The 26,497-nt window shown below is 39.5% G+C and overlaps 2 long non-coding RNA genes across 2 annotated transcripts in view; one reads left to right on the top strand and one right to left on the bottom strand.

Moving 5' to 3' along the window:
• LOC147369584 (uncharacterized) overlaps positions 1 to 26,497 on the top strand; it is a 41,977-nt gene that overhangs the window by 11,906 nt on the left and 3,574 nt on the right. The gene's annotated exons all lie outside the window — the stretch shown is intronic.
• Positions 8,212 to 11,205, bottom strand: LOC147369585 (uncharacterized). The gene is made up of 2 exons (XR_015167613.1): positions 9,889 to 11,205; positions 8,212 to 8,854 (listed from the first exon to the last, which is right to left on the bottom strand). It is a non-coding gene; the product is annotated as an uncharacterized LOC147369585 (long non-coding RNA).

Genomic DNA, 26,497 nt, shown 5'->3' with positions numbered 1-26,497 from the left:
GAAAAAATTATTCATTTTAATCTGCCAAAAGTTTGGTCCTATCTTCACTTGTAGGCATAAGGAAATAGTAATAGTTGTATGCTTATCTCTGTGTACTGAATCACCGTGAATGTGACAGAGAAATTGTGGTGATTTAAATACCATAAGCAGTGGCTAAAGGCTGATACTTTTCTGAAAGGGTAACAGTTCTTGGTAATGTTCTGGAGAAAGTAAAAAAGAAAACATTCACATTGCTAGAAAATTGCTTTATATCAAAACTGTACCAAAAAAACACACTTGAAATTTATGTGAAAACAAAAACTGTGCTAAGATAATTATAAATAGGCTTCTCAGCTACAGGATTGTCCTTGTAGAAGATAAAAAAATCTTTCAAATTTTGGGACAGTTCTCCGTTATGAAAATCAGCAGGATGCTTGAAACCTCCAGCTTTCCCAAATGCATGTGGTGCTCTCCAATCATTGTATAACCAAGACACCCCTAGAAATTTCCAAAACACACTTTCAAAACTGTACCACCTCTGCTTAGAACTCTTAGTCTAAATCTTTGACATTATGAAGCTGTTAGAATAAGCACAGTTGCTATAGAACTAGACTCTTACATTTTTCTAAATAATTTTCTTTTATTGTATTTCTTAAAAATTTCATTAAACAATAGCAAAATACATGCAGATTTATTATTAAGAAGATGACAATCTGGAGTTTTATCTGGTAGTCTTAGAGTTAACATAGAAAATTCAGCTGTCACTTTCCATGTCAACTTCTGTAATGCCCAAAAGAGAGGGGAAATGTAGGCAAGATCAGATCAGATCAGTCGCTCAGTCGTGTCCGACTCTTTGCGACCCCATGAATTGCAGCACGCCAGGCCTCCCTGTCCATCACCAACTCCCGGAGTTCACTCAGACTCACGTCCATCTAGTCAGTGATGCAATCCAGCCATCTCATCCTCTGTTGTCCCCTTCTCCTCCTGCCCCCAATCCCTCCCAGCATCAGAGTCTTTTCCAATGAGTCAACTCTTTGCATGAGATGGCCAAAGTACTGGAGTTTCAGCTTCAGCATCATTCCTTCGAAAGAAATCCCAGGGCTGATCTCCTTCAGAATGGACTGGTTGGATCTCCTTGCAGTCCAAGGGACTCTCAAGAGTCTTCTCCAACACCACAGTTCAAAAGCATCAATTCTTCGGTGCTCAGCCTTCTTCACAGTCCAACTCTCACATCCATACATGACTACAGGAAAAACCATAGCCTTGACTAGATGGACCTTTGTTGGCAAAGTAATGTCTCTGCTTTTCAATATGCTATCTAGGTTAGTCATAACCTTCCTTCCAAGGAGTAAGCGTCTTTTAATTTCATGGCTGCAGTCACCATCTGTAGTGATTTTGGAGCCCAGAAAAATAAAGTCTGACACTGTTTCCACGGTTTCCCCATCTATTTCCCATGAAGTGATGGGACCAGATGCCATGATCTTCGTTTTCTGAATGTTGAGCTTTAAGCCAACTTTTTCACTCTCCACTTTCACTTTCATCAAGAGGCTTTTGAGTTCCTCTTCACTTTCTGCCATAAGGGTGGTGTCATTTGCATATCTGAGGTTATTGATATTTCTCCTGGCAATCTTGATTCCAGCTTGTGTTTCTTCCAGTCCAGCGTTTCTCATGATGTACTCTGCATAGAAGTTAAATAAACAGGGTGACAATATACAGCCTTGATGAACTCCTTTTCCTATTTGGAACCAGTCTGTTGTTCCATGTCCAGTTCTAACTGTTGCTTCCTGACCGGCATACAAATTTCTCAAGAGGCAGATCAGGTGGTCTGGTATTCCCATCTCTTTCAGAATTTTCCACAGTTGATTGTGATCCACACAGTCAAAGGCTTTGGCATAGTCAATAAAGCAGAAATAGATGTTTTTCTGGAACTCTCTTGCTTTTTCCATGATCCAGCAGATGTTGGCAATTTGATCTCTGGTTCCTCTGCCTTTTCTAAAACCAGCTTGAACATCAGGAAGTTCATGGTTCACGCACTGTTGAAGCCTGGCTTGGAGAATTTTGAGCATTACTTTACTAGCGTGTGAGATGAGTGCAATTGTGCGGTAGTTTGAGCATTCTTTGGCATTGCCTTTCTTTGGGATTGGAATAAAAACTGACCTTTTCCAGTCCTGTGGCCACTGCTGAGTTTTCCAAATTTGCTGGCATATTGAGTGCAGCACTTTCACAGCATCATCTTTCAGGATTTGAAATAGTTCAACTGTAATTCCATCGCCTCCAGTAGCTTTGTTCGTAGTGATGCTTTCTAAGGCCCACTTGACTTCACATTCCAGGATGTCTGGCTCTAGGTCAGTGATCACACCATTGTGATTATCTGGGTTGTGAAGACCTTTTTTGTACAGTTCTTCTGTGTATTCTAAGATGGTACTAAATGGCAGGAAATTTAGAATCATTGTTTGGGAGAACTAAGAGAAACGACCAAGCCCACCCAGTCCCATCCTCAACCATTCAATGCCTGGTCAGACATTCTAGTCAGAGATCTAGTTGGTTCTCACTATTTTTTGGAGGCAGCTATTTTTGGAGCCAGCCAGCATCCATCTACAGTGGACAGGCAGTCCCGCCTCATTACAGGACTCTTGAGGCTTATGGTGGGGAAGGGACTGGTGAAACAAGATGGATCTGGCAACTTCCAGGTAGGACTTTTAACATTTCTCATAAGAAATGTTATCAATGCCTATCACTATGTAATCATTTGGAAAGTTTGTTATTTATTCACAGACACTTTGAGTTGGAATTTGCTGCCTCTGCTTATGATAAACAGTAGTTAGAAATATGCTTGATTTGAAGGAGAGTAGGCCCTGGAAAGTTTTGCCATTTGGTGATGGTGGTGTGGAGGAGGGTGGGGAGGGATGCAGATAAAAAAGGGAATTCAGTTGTTTTCTAGCATATAAGATAGTGTATTTTTTAGATCCATGGTTTCTCTGTTGGATAATAAATGCTTTGAAGAAATTTTGCTTTTTTCCTTTGGAGAGAATGAAGTTCAGGTCTGAGAGATTCTGTTATGTATTTCTAAATAAAATTAAATGTTACCTTTACCAAATGCTTTCTGAAAGCTCTCACGTCTTATGCACGTTGCACCTCTATACCAGATTGTCAGCTCCCTGAGTGCAATATCTGTTTCATCTTTGTAGTCCCCTTACTAGCTGAATACAATTTGTTGAATACAGAAACTAGTGAACAAATTTACCTCCAGGCATTGCGAAGACTCAGTTCAGTTCAGTTCAGTCACTCAGTCGTGTCCCACTCTTTGCCACCCCATGAATCGCAGCACGCCAGGCCTCCCTGTCCATCACCACCTCCCGGAATTCACTCAAACTCACATCCATCAAGTTGGTGATGTCATCCAGCCATCTCATCCTCTGTCGTCCCCTTTTCTTCCTGCCGCAATCCCTCCCAGCATCAGAGTCTTTTCCAATGAGTCAACTCTTTGCATGAGGTGGCCAAAGTACTGGAGTTTCAGCTTTAGCATCATTCCTTCCAAAGAACACCCAGGACTGATCTCCATTAGAATGGACTGGTTGGATCTCCTTGCAGTCCAAGGGACTCTCAAGAGTCTTCTCCAACACCACAGTTCAAAAGCATCAATTCTTCAGCGCTCAGCTTTCTTCACAGTCCAACTCTCACATCCATGCATGACCACTGGAAAAACCATAGCCTTGACTAGATGGACTTTGCTGGCAAAGTAATGTCTCTGCTTTTGAATATGCTATCTATGTTGGTCCTAACTTTCCTTCCAAGGAGTAAGCGTCTTTTAATTTCATGGCTGCAGTCACCATCTGCAGTGATTTTGAAGCCCAAAAAAATAAAGTCTGACACTGTTTTCACTGTTTTCCCATCTATTTCCCATGAAGTGATGGGACCAGATGGGAGCCCATTAATTTGGCAATTAAAGGACAAAGTACACTTTCTGAAATTGCTAACCAAAGGATGATTTAAAATGGAACTTTACATTCTATTTTTATTCTTACTTTTATACTGAGTTATTTAAAGAATAATATCATTCTGTTCATAAATTTTTAATGAGCATCCATTGTGAAAGTGTGTGAAAGTGTTAGTTGCTCAGTTGTGTCCCTCTCTTTGTGACCCCATGGACTGTAGCCCGCCAGGCTCCTCTGTCCATGGAATTCTCCAGGCAAGAATACTAGAGTAGGTAGCCATCCCCTTCTCCAGGGGATCTTCCCAACCAAGGATCAAACCCAGGTCTCCCACATTGTGGGCAGATTCTTCACCATATGAACCACCAGGGAAGCCCACGCTTGCACACATAATTCTTCCTGTTCATAAATTTTTAATGAGCATCTATTAAGTGCCAGGTATTGTGAATATGAGATGGAAAAAACTGACAAAGTCCCTGTTTTTCCTCAAGGAGCCTATAATCCAGTGGATATTTGTTTTAATAATGTAATAATCTGTCTTTACATTTGATTCATAACAATGATTCAAAAAATGGATGACCAGTTCCCAGATCATGTGGATTCCCACCTATTATATTGATCCATATGCTGGGTCTTTTGGGGTAACCCTATTAAAACCGGGAGGAAGTAAGTCTATGATTATTCCCACACATGTCTTTTAATCTGACTCACCGTGAAGTCCAAGTCTCCCTCAGTTCTCACCCCCACCTCAGTTTCACACTTGCTGGCTTGAGAAGTGGTATATGTTGTTGTCGTGCAGTTGCTAAGTTGTGTCTGACTCTTTGTGACTCCATGGACTGCAGCATGCCAGGCTCCCCTGTCCTTCAGTTTGCTCAGATTCATGTCCTTGAGTGATGCTATCTAACCATCTCATCCTCTACATCCCCCTGCTCCTTTTGCCTTCAGTTTTTCCCAGCATCAGGATCTTTTCCAGTGAGTCAGCTCTTTGCATCAGGCGGCCAAAGTATTGAAGCTTCAGCTTCGGCATCAGCGCTTCCAGTGAATACTCAGGGTTGATTTCCTTTAGGACCGACTAGTTTGATCTCCTTTCAGTCCACAGGACTCTCAAGAGTCTTCTCCAGCACAATTCTGTGGAGTTCAGCCTTCTTTATGGTCCAGCTCTCCCATATTTTTTTTACATTATCAGATGTTCTTCTTTCAGTCTCACTGTCCACCTTTTATTGGCAGTCATCAAAAACCCACCTGGAAGAAAGGGATTTGAATGGGGATGTTTTTCACAAATAATCCTCAATGGAGATAACAAACTTCAGGATAAATGAATATCAGTGACCTCGTGACCAAACTTTGAAGTAGCATTTTACTGTTCTGGTGACATGCAAAGTCCCAGAGTCATGGGACTTTACAGTTGGAAGTATCTTGAAGGTCATAGGGGTGATCTGGGGGTCACCTACATTCTGACCATCTGGAAGGCTTATTAGAGATGCAGGTATAGGCACTCATTCCCAAGAATTTGAATTTTTAAGGTGCTCCCAGGAGTTCTTTAGCTCACCTTCACTTTGTGGATGGAAGTGCTAATGTGAGCTCTAAAGGCCCAGCAAGTGAGCTTTAGAGGCTACATCAGAACCAGAGGCTGGATCCCAGCCTAGTGCTCTTTACAAGGGCTATGTCATGTGGCAATGAAATGCCAAGCAAAACTAATCAAGTTCCTCTTCTGCCTTAAATCCCTTTCCTATCCTGAGTCCTGAGGTAGAATAATCAGTGATTATAAAGAATAAGAGGAACTTGATCCCTTTTCCCTAGTGTATGCCAAATATTTTTCCCTGATGAAACTCATGTGAAACTTAGATTCCACATATTTCCTTCCCACACAAATGGCCACCCTATGCTCCAGGTCTCTACCAGTCCCATGCTGGAACCTGGAGGGAGATCTGATCTGGCCCTGCTATAATCACAATAGGCAGCTGTTGGCTATGGGTGATTAAAGGGCCATGGATTAGCTGGGTCTTGGTGAAATCTATACATGTTCTAGGATTGTGAGAACTTCCTTGGTAGGTTGTAGTTGTCTTTGCTTGCTTCTGTCTACCCCAGTCCAAACCACGTACTCACAATCCCATGAATGTGCCTTGGAGAGGAAATGGCAGCCATAACTAATGTATTTCCTTTTGCAAGCTCATTTCCATGCCTCAAAGACATAGATACTGGCCAGGAACCAAGCTATCAAGGAAAAGAACCTATGCTTAAAGGATCTAAGAACTATTGAGGTTCAGGTAATAACAATCGTCCCTTGGTATCAGTGGGGGATTGATTCCAGGACCCCTTAGGTGCCAGACATCCATGGATGCTGAAGTCCCTTATATAAAATGATATAGTATTTGCATATCATCTATACACACCCTCTTATATACCTTAAATCAGCTCTAGATTACTTATAGTACCTAATATATTGCAAATGCTATATGAATAGTTGCTGGCCTGTGCACATTCAAGTTTTGCTTTGCTTTTTGCAACTCTGTGATTTTTTTTCCCAAATATTTTCAATCTTCCTTTGGTTGACTCCATGGATGCAGAATCCGTACAGAGGGCCCGCTGTTTGGCCCACTGTTTAAAAATCAGCAGAGTGAAGGCATTTCAGCAATCAGTCAAGGATTGCTATAAAAAGGAAAGATAACCCAGTGGGGAAAGATGGGGTCCTGAAATTCAGCTGCCTCAGCTGTCACTGATTCCATGTCTTGTTACTAAGACAGAACCTTCACAACTCTGCCGCTTTGTGAGTCATGTGAGGTGCTGACCCTAAGAACCCTGCTGAACAGACATGAAGTACCTACTGCATAACTGAGGCAACTCAGGGCATGAAACAGCTCCATCTGCAGGCCCCTTCTTGCAGGCAATCAGTGCATGTCCACAGGGACAAGGATGTGATGGAATCAGGGAGGAAAGATATTTTCAACTTGATCCTGGTTTGGGGATTGGCATAGCCTTTGTGTAAAGGTGGTTGTTTTTGTTCCAGGATGGAGCTGGGCTTCTTTCTTAACACACTGAATAATAGGCCACACTATGATAATTGTCTATATTGTAGAAATGCTGGAAATGGATTCATGTTGCTAAGATATCATACAGATTATTGAGGAGTAATAATTGAGGAATAATAATAAAAATATTATTTTTTTTTGCTTGGTGAAGAACAGTAACTTTTCCTGTGTTAATTAGATAACTACAGTAATCATCATCATCATGATAGTAGACATTTATTTAGCACTTGCTAGGTATCAGAAGTACTTGATTCTGATGATCTAATTTGAGCCTCATAACCATCCTATGAGAATGGAATAATTATCCTCCTTTTACACAGGAGAAAAGTAAGACACATAATGGTTAATTCACTTCTAGTAAATTACACATCTAGTAAGTGGAGAAGTTGGGAATCAAACTCAAGCAGAGTCCAGAGCCTATGTTCTTAATCTCCTATACAATATAGCTTCACTAACTGTACTGTTAGCATATGAGAAATGGTGGTGGATTGAACTTTATTCAATTGCTCTTTTTTCAATTACTCATTCATTTATTCAATAAGCATTATTTAAGGACTAATTCACTATGAGACATTAAGCTCTGCCATAAAGATGAATAGGACAGTTTTGCCCTCAGGAAACTCACTTTGTGGGAGGAAGTTGTGCATCGAAATAAGTGATTTTAAGTGAAATGTAATAATATAATGAAAGTGCTTATAATGTGTTTGGTGAGGACACAGAGTCAGGGAAGGGTTCCTGGAGGAAGCCATTTTCCATCCAGGTCCTGAAGGTGACAAGGAGTTTGGCTCAGAAGATGGAGAAAACTAATAACCCAGACAAGAAGAAGGTTCGTTATGCATTGCTGTGTGCAGTGTCCTCCACTGGCTTTAGGGAAGGACACAGACCATTTTCTGCTCTCCTGAAGTAGAATGTGGGAGTTGCATTGACAAATAATCAATGAAGAGTGTGTTCACAGCATAGATTCAAACAAACAATATTTCCACTTCTTGGAGAAGGAGGGGGAAGCTGGGGACTTCTCCATGGAGGAACATTTTGAATCGAGCTTGGAAAGATGAGAATAGTTTTTCAAAATTGATAAGTAGAGGAGAGAAGGAATGTGGGCTATTTAGGGAATGATCTGTTATAAATGGAAGGAGGCACATGGGGGTGGGTATCGGGGACCCCGAGGGGAGAGGCTTGGTGCCAGTGCTTGCAAGGCCTGGAGTGCCACATGAAGAGTTTTGGAGAGGCACTGATAAAATGTGGACACTTTTCCAGCAGAGGTATTGCTAGGGAAATTAGAGTATATCCCAGATCAGTCATTTTCAAACTTGCTTTTTCCTTGTAGGACCTTTCTTTCAAACACAGTCTGAGATAAAACCTTAAGTATTAAACCATTAAGAATGGAGCGATTCTAGTTGGCATGGGCTGGAAAGGCTCAGGAGCCAGGTTGCTTAGCCCTCACCAAGGACTTTATGCAACACAACTTAAAATCATCCTACAAATGAGAGGTCTGAGCCTGGAGAACAGAGTGTTTTCACCCCATCCTCAGGCCAGCTTGTTAGGACACAATCAGGCACATGGCTGTTATTTCTGGCAATACAGCAACAACAATGGCAGGTTTGCCCATTGGTTCTGATCTGATTTGTACATGGAACAGCAATTCACAGTTGATCAGTGGTGAGCTGAATCGTGAGTTTATCCATATAGATATCCACATTGCTGAAATGAGGCCCTTGGATGAAGCAGAGTTCCTGTCTTGAGGATCTCTCTTCCTCAAGGGAATCCTGGCTGCTTGAAGGAGTTACAACTTCAGAGTTACCTCTCCCTTTCCCACAGTAGAACTTGCCCACTGGGAGAATCTGGCTCCATGCTGAGGATTCACTGCCAGAAAGTGAAATGAAAGCCTTCACTGGATCTGTGCACCTGGATACCCTGGGGAGAAAGGAGAGAGGGAAGGAATATTTAATTTTTAGAGTTTCCAACAACATATCCCAACAGGTCAGGCTGCGAGGAGAAATTTTGATCCCTAAAAGCAATAAGCTGGAGAAGTCCCCCATCAAAGAGAAGACTCCCCCAGGAGAATGAATCAGATAAAATGCAGGACACCCCATCAAAGGAATTTCTGATAAAGCACAAGTAACTTTTCAGCATGTCTCGAATGTTGCATGGGACATACTTACACTAAAAAAAAAAAAAAAAAATCAGTAATTTGTAATTCAAATTTAAAGGGGTGTTCTGTTTATTTGGTAAATCTGGCAATCCTATCCTCAGGCCACCTGTCCCATGGAGGAGTGCCCCCTTTCTATCTGCCCTTGAATTGAACTTCAGCCCAGTTTTTGGTCCAGGGGCTCACTCCAAACCCTTTAAGCATGAACCCAAGCTTCTCCACACCGCAGTGACAGGCATCCTGTCCAGCCAAGAGAACAGGGCTGCACCCTCCAGAGCCCCCATGATTCCCCCAGCATGCTCCTTTTGAAGTCCTGGCTGGTTGGTCAGAGGCCAGCATGGGGCTTTGGCAGGGTAGGGGATTAAAGAGGCCTACTGCCTGATGAATAAATGTTTACAATAACCACATTCCCTTCTTGACTAGCTGGGGAGTTTCCATCAGAGCTGCTTTGCCATGAGGCAAGCTGTTTGCTTTTTTGTTAGAAATAAGTTATTGGTGCCTTGCTGCTGCAAACAGAAAACATCTGTGGAGAGCCCACAAACAGGAAACTTTGGAAGGGAAAGGGGGAAAAACTCACATTGCCTGCTGAACCTGCATGTCTGAAAAGGAAGAATGTAAGTTAAATCAATAACCCTCAAGTACAAGCTAGGACCAGAGTGTGACAAGGACTGAATGGCACTGAGCAGGATTTGTCCTCAGTTCAGTTCAGTTCAGTTGCTCAGTTGTGTCCGACTCTTTGCGACCCCATGGACTGCAGCACGCCAGTCTTCCCTGTCCATCACCAACTCCCAGAGCTTACTCAAACTCAAATCCATCGAGTCAGTGATGCCATCCGTCCATCTCATCCTCTGTCGTCCCCTTCTTCTCCCGCCTTCAATCTTTCCCATCATCAGGGTCTTTTCCAATGAGTCAGTTCTTTGCATCAGGTGGCCAAAGTATTGGAGTTTCAGCTTCATAGTCTTTGTCCTATGTTTCCCTTTTTATTGAAGCTGGCTGCGTTAAAGAGAGGTCTGCTGCTGCTGCTAAGTTACTTCAGTTGTGTCCGACTCTGTGAGACCCCATAGATGGCAGCCCACCAGGCTCCCCCTGGAAGAATCCCTAGGATTCTCCAGGCAAGAACACTGGAGTGGGTTGCCATTTCCTTCCCAAAGCATGAAAGTGAAAAGTGAAAGTGAAGTCGCTCAGTCATGTCCGACTCTTAGCGACCCCATGGACTGCAGCCTACCAGGCTCCTCCGTCCATGGGATTTTCCAGGCAAGAGTACTGGAATGGGGTGCCATTGCCTTCTCCAAAGAGAGGTCTAGTTTCTGCTAACTCGAATTCTCCAAGGATAATGGCAGCTGCCAAAATTATCTTTCTGTTAATACCCTCATATGCAAGTGCAGCTACAGGAGAGGGATGCTGTCATAAATTATAGATGATCTGTTTCAATGGAGCATCCAAATATACATATCATCCCGAATTGCTGCAACTAGAGGAAAGCAAGCAAAAGAATACACCTGACAAGTTTTCCCCAGAGGATGCATGAGCTTCATGTGTACTGGCTGTGAGATTGGCTTCAGTCCTGATTTCCTTGGGCTAGCATGTTGAGAACATTTTTAGGAAAGCATGTATAGTGGTGTTGGAACTATGAAATGCCAGGAATCGAACGGATATGGCTAGAGAAGGGAAGCAGGTAAGAAATTTACTCTCCATCTTTTCCCTGAGAAAAGGAGGATGATGAGGAGATAAAGGAGAGAGGGAGAGAGAGGGAGTCAGAGAGGTGGAGATGGAGACATAAGCCCTTTCCTTGGCCTAAAGCCAGTTTGCATACTCCTCAGAATTGATGTGCCTATGGGATTATATAACTCATCCAGAGGACCTGGCTCTCTGTGACTACTTTAATGATCTAGACTAAGGAAAAACTGAATTCAGCTTGATGAAATTTCCAGTGGAACATAAAGGTCAGGAGCAAGAGTAACCCCAAGTCATCATAGGAATATGTCCTTGTAGGTGGTAAGGATGATATAAAGTTATGACTAATGCTTGGCAGTAGAAAAGGAAAAAAAAAAAAAAGAACACCTGAAAATGGATAGTTAGCAATTCTGATAGATAAAACATGTGAGCTGAGATTTGGCCAAGGCGTGTTTCCTATTCCTGCCATATAATCTGGTTGATGAATCTGTGGTTCTCAAAAGGCAAAGTCCATTAGGGTCACCTGAGAAATATGTTTTAAAAAAGAAAAGAGAACGATGATTCAGGGCTCCATTCTCAGGTTCTAGTTCTAAAGGTAAATTGTGCAAGCAGTTCACCAAGCACACTTCAAGAAACAGTATTTTGAACGTGTCTGGGTAGTTTGCATCCAGTCATCAGGTAAGGCAATCTTCCTGACTCCTGATACAAAAAGAATCAAATAAAGGTTTATGAGTGGGAGCCTGGGAGTCAGTCAAATTTCGGCTTCACTCCTGGAGTGTGATATCTGCTAATGATGATCTCAAGTAGTTACTCAACCTCATTGACCCTCAGTCTGCTCATCTATAAATTCAGGATGTTATAATATATACTATAGTACATGCCACTCCAGATGATTCCAAGGATAGGCTGAGATGATGCATGGAAAGAACTTAGCAGAGTCTTTGGCCTAAGAAATGTGAATTTTTGATATCATTGTTTCTACTCCATCACCATGATTATTATCAGCAGCAGTAATTTGTTCCTTTATTGAGAACATGCTCTGTGCAAGGCAGTAAGCTCATACTTATTTTACTTTATTTTATTTTCAAAATAAATTTAAGAGATTATTCTTCCCATTCTACATATGAATAAATGGAGATTATGTAGCCCGACCCCCATCACCCAGATGAGACCGAGAAGAACTGTCACTTCTCTTTTGGTGTGGATGTGAAATGGTGCATTGATGTGGAAAAAAGTATGGTGGTAAAAAGTTACGACTAGAACTACCAGAAGTGGGATTACTGGATCGTATGGGATTACTAATCATATGATAGTTCTAGTTTTAAATTTTTGAGGAAGCGTCACACTTTTTCCATAATGGTTTTACAAATTTATATTTTTGCCAGCAGTGCACAAGGATTGCCTTTTTTCCACATCCTCATCAACGTTTGTTATCTCTTGTCCTTTTGTGATAGTCTAACAGTTGTGAGGTGATATCTCATTGTGGTTTTGATTTGCATTTCCCTGCTGATTAATAATGCTAAGCACCTTTTCATGCACCTGATGGCCATCTGTTTGTTTTCTTTGGAAAAATGTCTATTTAGTTCCTCTGTCGGTTTTTGAATTGTATTGTTTTGTTGCTGTATGAGCTCATTTTTTCAGCCTCTTGCCAGAATGATGATGGGTGAAAAAAATAAATATGTTAAATTCGCATTTCTATAGTTTTTTGTGAGATTCAGCATCTGTTACTATTTTTATTGGCCTAACGTATTTTTTTCCTGAGACTTGTCTCTTCCTAATCTCTATCCATTTGTCTACTATGTTGTCTTTTGTTGATTTATAGATATTCCTTATGTATTCTGTATATTAATACTTTGTATATTGTATATGTTGCAAATAATTTCTTTGGGTCTTTCACTTCTTTTTAAATTTTTCTTATGACTTATCTTTTATTTTATTTTTTTATTTTTTGGTGGGTTCCAACATCCTCCTGTCAATTGTTGTTAAGCAACTAGTTGCAATTTTGGGGTTCTCACAGGAGAATATGAGCATATGTCCTTCTACTCCACCATCTTGTTATCTTTTATTAGGATAATTTAAATTATTAGGCCATTCAATAGTTTCTGGGGTTTTATACTCGACTCCTAAATTTTGATTACTGTACATTTTTCTAATGTTTCTCTAGTTTTAAATTTTATGCTTAGTTCTTGAATTCATAAAGAATTTGTATTTGTATATAATGCTTAGTTGAGATTTAATTTTATTTTACTTAAAAAATCAATAGCTAATTTTCTCAGCACCATTTATTAAACAAAATTTCCTTACCCATGATTTGAAATATTACATTTATTTTAATATGAATTTTCTTACATACATGGTTTCTGTTTTATTGGTTTTGTCTATTCTTATGCTAGTTCTACACTATTTCAACACTTTTAATTTTTAAGTGAATTCAAGTTTTTAAAAATGCCAGGAAAGGTGAACCTTCCCCCTTAATATTCTTTCCTTGAAAAGAGTTTTCTTAGACATTCTAGTTTATTTTCTGCTTCAGATAAATTTCAGAAATGACTTAAAGTTTTTTTAAACCCTTTTAAGACCATTATTGAGACTGAGTTGAATTTGTAAATTTATTTTGAGAAGTTGGTTTCTTTAGTACTGCCCAAGAATAAAATATGTTAGTCTACCTAATCACATTTTCTTTTATATACTTCAGTTAGATTTTATAGTTTTCTTCAAGTAGATTCTTGTGTATTTTTATTAGGTTTATTGATATGCATTTAATAAGGTTTTGTTGCCACTGTGGATGAGAGTTTGAAAAAAAACTGATTATGTTTTCTAATTGCTATTACTTGAGAAAAGGACTACTAAAGTTTACCTATTGCTATAGTAATCTTTTTGAACTCATTTATTTGTTCTAATAATTGACCAGTTAGCATATTAAGTTTTATTAAAAAATATTTATTGATTACTTACTATATGTGGGATGTTGGAGAAATGGCTGGCCTGAGCCCAGAGAGACTGCATTCTAGTGGAGGATGATGAGTCACAAACAAGGAAACAAATATATAATATTTATAAATATGTAATATATATATATCAGAGAAGGCAGTGGCACCCCACTCCAGTACTCTTGCCTGGAAAATCCATGGACAGGGGAGCCTGGTAGGCTGCAGTCCATGGGGTCGCTAAGAGTCGGACACGACTGAGCGACTTTACTTTCACTTTTTACTTTCATGCGTTGGAGAAGGAAATGGCAACCCACTCCATATGAACTATAGTGCTATGACAGAAACAAAAGGGAATGATGTAACATAGAGAGAGTAGGACTCTCCAAGTATCACCAAGGAGCTTCCCCTACGTGGTGCTGGAGACCAGAGACTCAGTCATGTCAAGAGCGCTCCAGGCAGAGTAAACAGCAAATGCAAAAGCCCTGTAGCTTTAAGGAGCTTGGCGTCTAAGGAACAGCAAGTGAATCCAAGAGGCTGGAGTGGGAGTGGACAAGGTGGTAGTAGATAGGCAGGAACCAAGATAGTATGAGAGTTTTTAGGCTGGACCAGAGAGTCCAAATGTAAGTACTGTTGGGCTGTACTGAAAGGTCAGATAGTGATTTTTGTTTTAAAACAGTTGCTCAGACTATGTAGAAGAAAAGCTTCCCGTGAACAGGAGTAAGAGGAGGAGGAGGGTGCATTGTAGGAATTGAGAAGATTAGTGGCTTGACTAGATTGCCACCAGTGAATAGAAAGAAATGGTTATTTTCAAGATACATTATGAAGTAGAATGAATCAGACTCACCGATACATTTAATGGAGAGGATTATTAGGCTTGAGTAACTGGATAGATTGTGGTGCTGTTTTCTGAGATAATAAACGCTGGGGAGTAATGTTTTGTCAAGGGATAGAGAGGATCAAGGATTCTGTTTGGGAAATGTTTACTTTGAAACGTAGCTGACATTCAAATGAATATATCAAATAGATTGCATGGATGAATCTGGAGATCAGGGGAACAGTCAGTCCTAGAGACATAAACTTAGAATTTGAAAACATACAGATAGAATTGGGACGGGGAGCCTGGTGGGCTGCCGTCTGTGGGGTTGCACAGAGTTGGACATGACTGAAGTGACTTAGCAGCAGCAGCAGCAACAGATAGAATTGAAAGACATAGGACAAGATAAGATAATGTAGGGAAAAGAGAGAAGGAGAACACAGTACCAAGCTCTCAGTCAGTAGAGGAAAACAACACAATGGGAAAGACTAGAGATCTCTTCAAGAAAATTAGAGATACCAAGGGAACATTTCATGCAAAGATGGGCTCAATAAAGGACAGAAATGGTATGGACCTAACAGAAGCAGAAGATATTAAGAAGAGGTGGCAAGAATACACAGAAGAACTGTACAAAAAAGATCTTCACGACCCAGATAATCACGATGGTGTGATCACTGACCTAGAGCCACACATCCTGGAATGTGAAGTCAAGTGGGCCTTAGAAAGCATCACTACGAACAAAGCTAGTGGAGGTGATAGAATTCCGGTTGAGCTATTTCAAATCCTGAAAGATGATACTGTGAAAGTGCTGCACTCAATATGCCAGCAAATTTGGAAAACTCAGCAGTGGCCACAGGACTGGAAAAGGTCAGTTTTCATTCCAATCCCAAAGAAAGGCAATGCCAAAGAATGCTCAAACTACCGCACAATTGCACTCATCTCACACGCTAGTAAAGTAATGCTCAAAATTCTCCAAGCCAGGCTTCAACAGTGTGTGAACCATGAACTTCCTGATGTTCAAGCTGGTTTTAGAAAAGGCAGAGGAACCAGAGATCAAATTGCCAACATCCACTGGATCATGGAAAAAGCAAGAGAGTTCCAGAAGAACTTCTATTTCTGCTTTATTGACTATGCCAAAGCCTTTGACTGTGTGGATCACAATAAACTGTGGAAAATTCTTAAAGAGATAGGAATACCAGACCACCTGATCTGCCTCTTGAGAAATTTGTATGCTGGTCAGTAAGCAACAGTTAGAACTGGACACGGAACAACAGACTGGTTCCAAACAGAAAAAGGAGTACGTCAAGGCTGTATATTATCACCCTGCTTATTTAACTTATATGCAGAGTACATCATGAGAAACTCGGGACTGGAAGAAACACAAGCTGGAATCAAGATTGCTGGGAGACATATCAATAATCTCAGATATGCAAATGACACCACCCTTATGGCAGAGAGTGAAGAGGAACTCAAAAGCCTCTTGATGAAAGTGAAAGTGGAGAGTGAAAAAGTTGGCTTAAAGCTCAACGTTCAGAAAATGAAGATCATGGCATCTGGTCCCATCACTACATGGGAAATAGATGGGGAAACAATGGAAACAGTGTCAGACTTTATTTTTCTGGGCTCCAAAATCACTGCAGATGGTGACTGCAGCCATGAAATTAAAAGACTTACTCCTTGGAAGGAAAGTTATGACCAACCTAGAGAGCATATTCAAAAGCAGAGACATTACTTTGCCAACAAAGATTCGTCTGTTCAAGGTTATGGTTTTTCCAGTGGTCATGTATGGATGTGAGAGTTGGACTGTGAAGAAGGCTGAGCGCCAAGGAATTGATGCTTTTGAACTGTGGTGTTGGAGAAGACTCTTGAGAGTCCCTTGGACTGCAAGGAGATCCAACCAGTCCATTCTGAAGGAGATCAGCCCTGGGATTTCTTTGGAAGGAATGATGCTAAACCTGAAACTCCAGTACTTTGGCCACCTCATGTGAAGAGTTGACTCATTGGAAAAGACTCTGATGCTGGGAAGGATTGGGGGCAGGAGGAGAAGGGGACGACAGAAGATGAGATGGCTGAATGGCATCACTGACTCGATGGATGTGAGTCTGAGTGAACTCTGGGAGTTGGTGATGGACAGAGAGGCATGGTGTGCTGCGATTCACGGGGTCACAAAGAGTCGGACATGACTGAGCAATGTAACTGAACTGAACTGACTGAAGGGAGGAAGAGATAGCAAACCACAGAAAACTGTAGGAGGAAGAGATAACAAAGGAACCCGAGAAAATGAGGAAGTAGGAACTGCAGGAAAGAGTGATGTCAAAAGTGGATGGCGTTTTGAGATGAGAGCTCCAAGAATTCCATCAAGCACTGCTAAGAAGTTGGGACAGAAGGAACATAACTGATGACCTTAAAAACAACTTAGGTGAAAGCCATGTTGGGGTGAAATCCAGGTTGGAATGATTCAAATGATAATGGAAGATAAAGAGTAGAGGCATCTGGAGTAGACAGTTAACTCTTTAAAAAAATTTTCCTGCAGAAGTGAATAAATGTAGTTGTAGCAGAAAGGGCATTAGAGGGACAAAGAATGATTTGCTTGTTCAAAAGACTGAACATCAGAGCTTCTTTATGTGCCAAAATGAGTAAATAATCCAGAAGGAAGAAAGAAGTCAAAGATTCAGGAGGGCTAGAAGGAAAAAAATGCATGAGCAGAGTCCTTGAGAGAAGAAAAGGGAAGAGACCCAGACTGAAGCAGTGATCATTCCTTGAGTGAAGGGGTGATGTTTGATAGTAGGAGAGGCACACCTTCTATCAGAACTCAAGAGAAAATGAAAAATATGAGTACTTCTACAGATAAGTTTATAGATATTATTGGGAAATGGAGACATTTTTCTCTGAATCTACAAAGGAGATTCAGATCAATTGATCATTGATGATAGAATTGATCATAAACACATCTAAGGAAATGATCAGAATATATGGAAATAGTTATAAGGTTGACTTTTCTTTTACAAATAAATATTTTATTACATTGGTTACTGACTCTAGTCCAGTATAAAATGCACTGATGATAATAAGCATACTTACAGTTCATTTGCTTTAAAGAAAACAATTGTACCATTTGACTACTAAATAAAATATTTATGCTTGTAGGTTTCTATAATTATGGTAGAGCAAATATTTACATTTTTGCATTTACATTTTTATATTTAATTACATTTACATTTCCTAGATTGAATCATACTTGTGATGGTGTATCTTAGTATAAACTTGACATGATGGTAATGTCTTTGTTTTTAATGCACTTCTCAATTTAAGTTGCTAATACCTTATTTAGCTTTTTTAAAAGTATATATTCATAAGTAAAAATGGAAAACATTTCATAGACATATTTTTATATATGTGCTATTATAAATAAGTTGGTTTCATGGATACGCTAGTTCCATAAACTGATTTAGAAAGTTTTCCGTATTTTTCTAAGCTCCAGAACAAATTTCTCAAAGAAGGAAAATTATCTGTTATGAAGAAATCTCTTTTAAAACCATGTGAGTCTGGTGAATTTGTTTTAAAAGGAAGCTACCAGAGTACATCTTTAGTTTCTTCTATGATTATTAGTCTACTCAAATATTTTTACATTTTTTGTGGCCAATTTGGATAATTTTCTTTTCCTGAAAAATATTTTTTGGTCACCATTTTAAAATATGTTTTTAAAAGTTTTATATATGATGATACAAGTCTTTATTTTTATGATATAATTCTTTAAAACATTGCTATATCTGAAATTATGACCCTTATCTTATTAACAAAGGGGTTTATTTGTCTTTAAATTTTCCTTAATTAGATTTGTCAAATTTTGGCATCAAATGCACTTTTATTTTATAGAATAATTCTAACTTTGTAAATTCAAGGTTTTAAAAAAAATTATTTACTTCTGCCTTTGCAGCTACTCTTTTATTTGTTTGTTATGCTCTTTAGCTACCTCCTTACACTAAATCTAGTTGATTTATTTTCATTCTTCCTCACTTTCTAATGGATGCATAAAAAGCTATACATTTTCCACTGAATACCACTTGGACTGTAGCCCACAAGTCTTAACATGTAGTGTTCTTATTTTAAATTTTTTCTAAAGAGCTTGTAATTTTTATTTAGGTTACCTCTTTAAGACTTCCCTGGTAGCTCAGCTGGTAAAGAATCCACCTGCAATGCAGGAGACCTGGGTTCGATCCCTGGGTTGGGAAGATCCCCTGGAGAAGGGAAAGGCTACCCACTTCAGTATTCTGGCCTGAAGAATTCCATGGACTGTATAGTCCATTGGGTCGCAAGGAGTCGGACATGACAGTGATTTTCACTTTTAGACTTATTTGGGGGCTTCCCTGGTGGTCCCATCACTTCATGGGAAATAGATGGGGAAACAGTGGAAACAGTGTCAGACTTTATTTTGGGGGGCTCCAAAATCACTGCAGATGGTGACTGCAGCCATGAAATTAAAAGATGCTTACTCCTTGGAAGGAAGGTTATGACTAACCTAGACAGCATATTGAAAAGCAGAGACATTACTTTGCCAACAAAGGTCCATCTAGGCAAGGCTATGGTTTTCCAGTGGTCATGTATGAATGTGAAAGTTGGACTGTGAAGAAAGCTGAGTGCCGAGGAATTGATGCTTTTGAACTGTGGTGTTGGAGAGGACTCTTGAGAGTCCCTTGGACTGCAAGGAGATCCAACCAGTCCATTCAGAAGGAGGTCAGCCCTGGGATTTCTTTGAATTTGGCCACCTCATGCAAAGAGTTGACTCATTGAAAAGACTCTGATGCTGGGAGGGATTGGGGGCAGGAGGAGAAGGGGACGCCAGAGGATGAGATGGCTGGATGGCATCACTGACTCAATGGACATGAATGAGTCTGAGTGAACTCTGGGAGTTGGTGATGGACAGAGAGGCCTGGCATGCTGCGATTTGTGGGGTCGCAAAGAGTCGGACACGACTGAGCGACTGAACTGAACTGAACTGGTGGTCTAGTGCTTGAGAATCCACCTGCCAGTATAGAGGACACAGGTTCAATCCCTGTGGGAAGATCCAACATGCTGTGAAGCAGCTAAGCCCGAGAGCCTCAGCTAGTGAAGCCCACGCTCCTAGAGCCCGTGCTCTACAACAAGAGAAGCCACTATAATGAGAAGCTTGTGCACTGCAAGTAGAGAGTTTCCCTGGCTTGCTGCAACTAGAGAAAGCCCACACACAGCAACAAAGACCCAGCACAGCAAAAATAAATTTACAAAAAGAAAGACTTATTTTGAAAGTTGGTTTTAATTTTCAAGTGATTATTATTTTTGTCATCCTTTGTTATTAATTTCTAATTTTATTGTATTATATCCAGGAAACATGTATTTCAGCATTTAAAAATATTTGAGGTTGTCATCGTGGTTTCATATATCAGTTCAGGTCAGTCACTCAGCCATGCCCGACTCTTTGCAACCCCATGGACTGCAGCATGCTAGGCTTCCCTGTCTGTCACCAATTTCCAGAGCTTGCTCAAACTCATGTCCATCGAGTCAGTGATGCCATCCAACCATCTCATCTTTATTCTCCCCTTCTCCTCCTGCCTTCAATCTTTCGCAGCAACAGGGTCTTTTCAAATGAGTCAGTTCTTCCCATCAGGTGGCCAAAGTATTGAAGTTTCAGCTTTAACATCAGTTCTTCCAGTGAATATTCAGGACTGATTTCCTTTAGGATTGACTGGTTTGATCTCCTTGTAGTCCAAAGGACTCCCAAGAGTCTTCTCCAACACCACAGTTCAAAAGTTCAGTTCTTCAGTGCTCAGCTCTCTTTAATAGTCCAACCTCACATCTATGACTACTAGTCACATACATGACTACTATAGCTTTGACTAGATGGACTTTTGTCAGCAAAGTATTGTCTCTGCATTTTAATATGCTGTCTAGGTTCGTCATAGCTTTTCTTTCAAGGAGCAAGCGTCTTTTAATTTCATGGCTGCAATCACCATCTGCAGTGATTTTGGAGCCTCCCAAAGTAAAGTCTCATATATAATGAGGTTTCATATATAATGTTTTTGAAATGTGTTTTATCTATATTTTAAAATGCTTGTACATTCATTTTGAATAACCAGATTTTAACATATGTGTTTTTACTTAGTTTAAGCTTCTTAGTGTTTAATTAAAATACAAGTTCTTTTACTTCTTATAATACCTTTTTAAAATTTAAAATTATACCCATTCTAGAAAATGCAGAAAATTATAAAAAGGAAGGGAAAAATTAAGCCCTATGAACCTAGAGATAAATATTAATACAATTTTGGCATATATTTTCAAAACTTTTAGCCTTCTTACATGGTAAAGATAATGCTATACATATACAGTTGAATCCTGAATTTTCGTTTTTTTCCATATATCTGCATTTCAAATAATTCATAACTACCATTTTAATAGCTAAATATTGCATAATAAGAATCTGCTATAATTATAAAGGTGTTTTGCATATTTTACTATGAATAATTCTGTAGAAAATATCTTTGTACATAACTCTTTTCCACATTTAAGATTATTTTCATAGGAGTTCGTAATAAAGAAGAAACTATTAAGTCAAAAAGTATGAAGATTTTTAAGGTTTTTATGCTTGTAAGCATTTTGCATATATGCAAAACAAATGTCTGCTTTTTGTATGAAGTATACAGTCAAATCACTGTAGATTATCTATCTCTATTTTCCTCAATCTGCTTCCACTGCTTAAACAATCAAAGAAGTGAGTATGTATATGCTTCTAGACCTTTCTACATGTATTTACATACATATATCTACATGTCTGTTTAATGTTGCTATATAGCAGCTCAGATGGTGAAGAATCTGTCTGCAATGCAGGAGATGCAGGTTCGATCCCTGGGTCAGGAAGATCCCCTAGAGAAGGGAATGGCTACCCACTCCAGTATTCTTGCCTGGAGAATTCCATGGACAGAGGAGCCTGGAGGATTTCAATCCATGGGGTTACAGAGTCAGACATGACTGAGCAACTAACACTTTCACTTTTTATCACTTTCAAGAGAGAATACATGCATAATAAGTGCATAATATACACTAAGCATTCACAATTTTTTAATTTGGAGGTTGTATGTGTGTATAATATGTACACATGTATGCTTATTTTTAAAGTTTAAGAAAAATATGTACTAGTTCAAGTAAGAAACTTTCACATTGCCAGGTTATCGTTGTTCTAATAATGAGAAATCAGATCAGATAAGATCAGTCGCTCAGTAGTGTCCGACTCTTTGTGACCCCGTAAATCGCTGCACACCAGGCCTCCCTGTCCATCACCAACTCCCGGAGTTCACTCAGACTCACGTCCATCGAGTCAGTGATGCCATCCAGCCATCTCATCCTCTGTCATCCCCTTCTCCTCCTGTCCCCAATCCCTCCCAGCATCAGAGTCTTTTCCAATGAGTCAACTCTTCACATGAGGTGGCCAAAGTACTGGAGTTTCAGCTTTAGCATCATTCCTTCCAAAGAAATCCCAGGGCTGATCTCCTTCAGAATGGACTGGTTGGATCTCCTTACAGTCCAAGGGACTCTCAAGAGTCTTCTCCAACACCACAGTTCAAAAGCATCAATTCCTCGGTGCTCAGCCTTCTTCACAGTCCAACTCTCACATCCATACATGACCACAGGAAAAACTATAGCCTTGACTAGATGGACCTTTGTTGGCAAAGTAATGTCTCTGCTTTTGAATATGCTATCTAGGTTGGTCATAACTTTCCTTCCAAGGAGTAAGTCTTTTAATTTCATGGCTGCAGTCACCATCTGCAGTGATTTTGGAGCCCAGAAAAATAAAGTCTGACACTGTTTCCACTGTTTCCCCATCTATTTCCCATAAAGTGATGGGACCAGATGCCATGATCTTCGTTTTCTGAATGTTGAGCTTTAAGCCAACTTTTTCCTTCTCCACTTTCACTTTCATCAAGAGGCTTTTTAGTTCCTCTTCACTTTCTGCCATAAGGGTGGTGTCATCTGCATATCTGAGGTGATTGATATTTCTCCTGGCAATCTTGATTCCAGCTTGTGTTTCTTCCAGTCCCGAGTTTCTCATGATGTACTCTGCATATAAGTTAAATAAGCAGGGTGACAATATACAGCCTTGACGTACTCCTTTTCCTATTTGGAACCAGTCTGTTGTTCCATGTCCAGTTCTAACTGTTGCTTCCTGACCTGCATATAAATTTCTCAAGAGGCAGGTCAGGTGGTCTGGTATTCCCATCTCTTTCAGAATTTTCCACAGTTTATTGTGATCCACACAGTCAAAGGCTTTGGCATAGTCAATAAAGCAGAAATAGATGTTTAGCTGGAACTCTCTTGCTTTTTCCATGATCCAGCGGATGTTGGCAATTTGATCTCTGGTTCCTCTGCCTTTTCTAAAACCAGCTTGAACATCAGGAAGTTCATGGTTCACGCACTGTTGAAGCCTGGCCTGGAGAATTTTGAGCATTACTTTACTAGCGTGTGAGATGAGTGCAATTGTGCAGTATCTCCTGTCTCTTAATTAAATAAAAGGCTTTTAAGGAAAGATTAGCAAGTCTTTTAACAAGTGTTCTAACTTGATTTAAGAAAAAAAAACTAGAGAATGTTGACAATTATTTATCAGATAATGAAGGAAAGGTCAGAGAAGTTTGAGATTTAACAAAATAGTGAACTTCTCTGACCTTTCCTTCATTATCTGGTAAATAATTGTCAACATTCTCTAGTTTTTTTTGTTTTTTTTTTTTTCTTTTAATCAAGTTAGAACACTTGTTAAAAGACTTGCTAATCTTTCCTTAAATGCCTTTTATTTAATTAAGAGACAGGAGATCTTGTCACAGTGGAAGAATATCTTCTCCTTGGACAATCAGCTTTAAGAGTGTGGCACTCAGAAAACAAGAAGTGCTCCTAAGATGTCAAGAAAATGGAAATTAATAGATCCTCAGTATATGGTTGGTGATAACATACTACAAGGAGCATAGCATCTTCTTTTTCCATTTGCGTTGATGTTACTGTTTCGGGGGCAACTCCTAAAAGAGTTAAATAGAAGTTTGACTATCAGGTACATATCAGTCAGGCTGCTTTAGGCTACAAGACAGAAAATCTCAATTTAAATTGGCTTATATGCTAAGGAAGACATAGCATTTCTTATAACAAGAATTTTCAAGGTAGTTTAATTCCAGAGTTCATTAGTCATGTGGCTCATGATGTCATGAACAACCCCTTCTTCTCCGGCTCTACTTCCTTGGCCTTGTCTACTTTGTCGTCAGCTAGTTTCTTGCCTCTGGCCTCAGTATGACTGCCACAGTTTTGGCTGTTCCACGTAGACACTGAAAATGTCTAATAATAATTATCTCATCCTTATGAAATTTTCTGATAAGGAAGACCATTTCCCAGAAAGTCCCTAGATGACTTTTGCTCTTGGTTCACTGGCCTGCCTCACATGCTGATGTAAATCAATTGCATGAATAACTTGACCAATCAGCATCCATTCTCCCTTGAAGCAAGTAACACTACTAAAGAGGATGGATATCCAGACAAAATTAGGAATGCAGTAGGAAGGGAAAAATTGAAGAAAGGGAAGAAATATCATGTAGGCAACTGATCATGCCTACAAAAATGTAGATAATAATGCCCTGTTAATAGTGAAAAATTAATTAAACTGTAGTGATATTCTAATGAATATTATATATTTATATATTAACATGATTTATATAAATTATATAATCTGCACTGAAATGTGTTACATAAACCTGCTTTAATTTTAAGTGTAGGTGATAAGCAAAGCTATCTTTAGGAAAGTTTATGCTTTCCAAGTATTTAAACATGTTCATTTAAGAAATAAGGCACATTGCCTTTTTGGATTTCAAAAATCAAGTCACTCCTTTAGATGTCAAAATTATCCTCCCTTGCCAGAATTAATGGCTACTGGGGTAGCTCAGTGGTAAAGAATTGGCCTGCCAAGCAGGAGATTCAGGTTCAATCCCTGGGTGGGAACATCCCCTGGAGAAGGAAATGGCAATCCTCTCCAGTATTCTTGCCTGGGAAACCCCATGGACAGGGGAGTCTGGTGGTGCTATAGTCCATGGGGTCACAGAAGAGTTGGACATGACTCAGTGACTAAAAAACTATAGAATTAATCTTGTAACATGCGAATGTGGCCAGACTGGGAAACTGTTACAGTGAATCATATCTATTTGTCTATAACATGCTTTACATTTTTAAAAGATTAAAGTAAGTTTACCTTAATAGTGGTATATTTTTTTATTCTCTCTTGATAGGGTTTTTCTTTCTCTAGTTTTATGTGATGGAACTATAAATTTTTGGTGGTAATATCATTACAAACTACATCATATATAAGGCCATTAAGTAATCTAAAATGTTAATAAATAAGACTTAACGTCTTACTTGTAGAGAGGAAACCATCTTTACCTCTAACACAAGGCAGTAGGATCCCACACTGCTTGTGAAAGATTGAAGTGTATAATCTATCAAAATGTCACCTTCTCCCTTAAGGCCTTCTTGAGAAAGGGAGATGATAAATTAAGACCTGAGGTACCCCAAACAGTATTGTTTTTCAGTAGCTCTTTCGTGTCCAACTCTTTGCAACCGCATGGACTGCAGCACATATTTGATTTAGTTATAGATGATGAAAAGGATGATGAGTGAGTCATAAACTTGACAGATTTGACTACCGGGTAAAGGAATTTTTGTATACTTTTTAAATTTACAGCTATGAATCATGGTCATGGTAATGTTTTTTAGGGATTGACATCATTTATGCCATATCTTTATCCACATGGCCATTGTAGGATAACTATTCTACTCTGTTTCATAGTTAGGGAAACTTTTGCTCATTTCAAGCATTTGACTCACTTTGTCCTCTCCATCCCACTCCAAGTGGAAAAAGAAAACAAGGATTTTCATCTTTGGATTCAAAAAAGTTATGTGTAGTCACTCTATGTATGCTGCATTGTGCCATTTGAAGGTCATGAGTTCTAACTACTGAAACTAGATGGTTGCTTTTCTTGGGGAAAATAATATAGAGGGTGAGGGATATAAGAAATTCTGTATCCCTCTAGGCCAGGGATCCACCATTGAGTATTAGCTTGAGGATAGGGAACAAATCCTATACTGCTTTATTTCCCTAGAAGTTCAGGTTTTGTGTATATTAGCCATTCAGTACCTGCTGGTACTGAATGAGGATATTTGAGGTAGCAAAGAAGACACATAGTTCTGCTCACACTTTATTGTGAAATCCTTCAAGTGACTGTTGATCCATTTGGTCAAGGGTCTAAAAGGGGTAAGATAGAATTTTCATCTTTTTGGGGCATATAGTATCTGTTACAACCACTTAACTTAGCTGTGGATTATATGTAAACCAATGGGTATGGCTGTGTCCCAGTAAAACTTCATTCACAGCAACAAGTAATAGGCAGAATTGGGCCTGGGGGCCATAACTCGCTGACCTCTGCATTAGGCTGTAACACACTAGACTCTTCTTTGGAGATCCTTTCAGATGCTTCATCATAGCAACATTCTTCAAATAAAGATGTTAGAGCAGGTCTCCTGTTGGAAATGATGCAATTTGTAATCATATAGAGAAATACAGGAACAGAGATTATTGCCAATTAGGAAGGAAATTTAAAATTGTTAGTACAGGGCTTGGTGCATGGTAAATACTCAACGACTAGTAGTAATTATGATTCCTGATAAGAAAGTGTGAATAGTGATGCTAGAGTTAACAGTGGTTAACCAATGTATCACTACAAACAGAGATAGTGGAGGTAATGGAATTCCAGTTAAGCTATTTCAAATCCTAAAAGATGATACTGTAAAAGTGCTGCACTCAATATGCCAGCAAATTTGGAAAACTCAGCAGTGGCCACAGGACTGGAAAAGATCAGTTTTCGTTCCAATCCCAAAGAAAGGCAATGCCAAAGAATGCTTAAACTACTGCACAATTGCACTCACCTCACACGCTACTA

Source organism: Bos grunniens, chromosome 7 (genome assembly GCF_055505025.1).
Source record: "Bos grunniens cultivar Pamir isolate PY7600 chromosome 7, Bosgru_T2T1.0, whole genome shotgun sequence".
Taxonomy (NCBI): Eukaryota; Metazoa; Chordata; class Mammalia; order Artiodactyla; family Bovidae; genus Bos; species Bos grunniens.
Note: the sequence above shows the minus strand (reverse complement) of the source record. Positions and strands in the feature narration are given on the sequence as shown.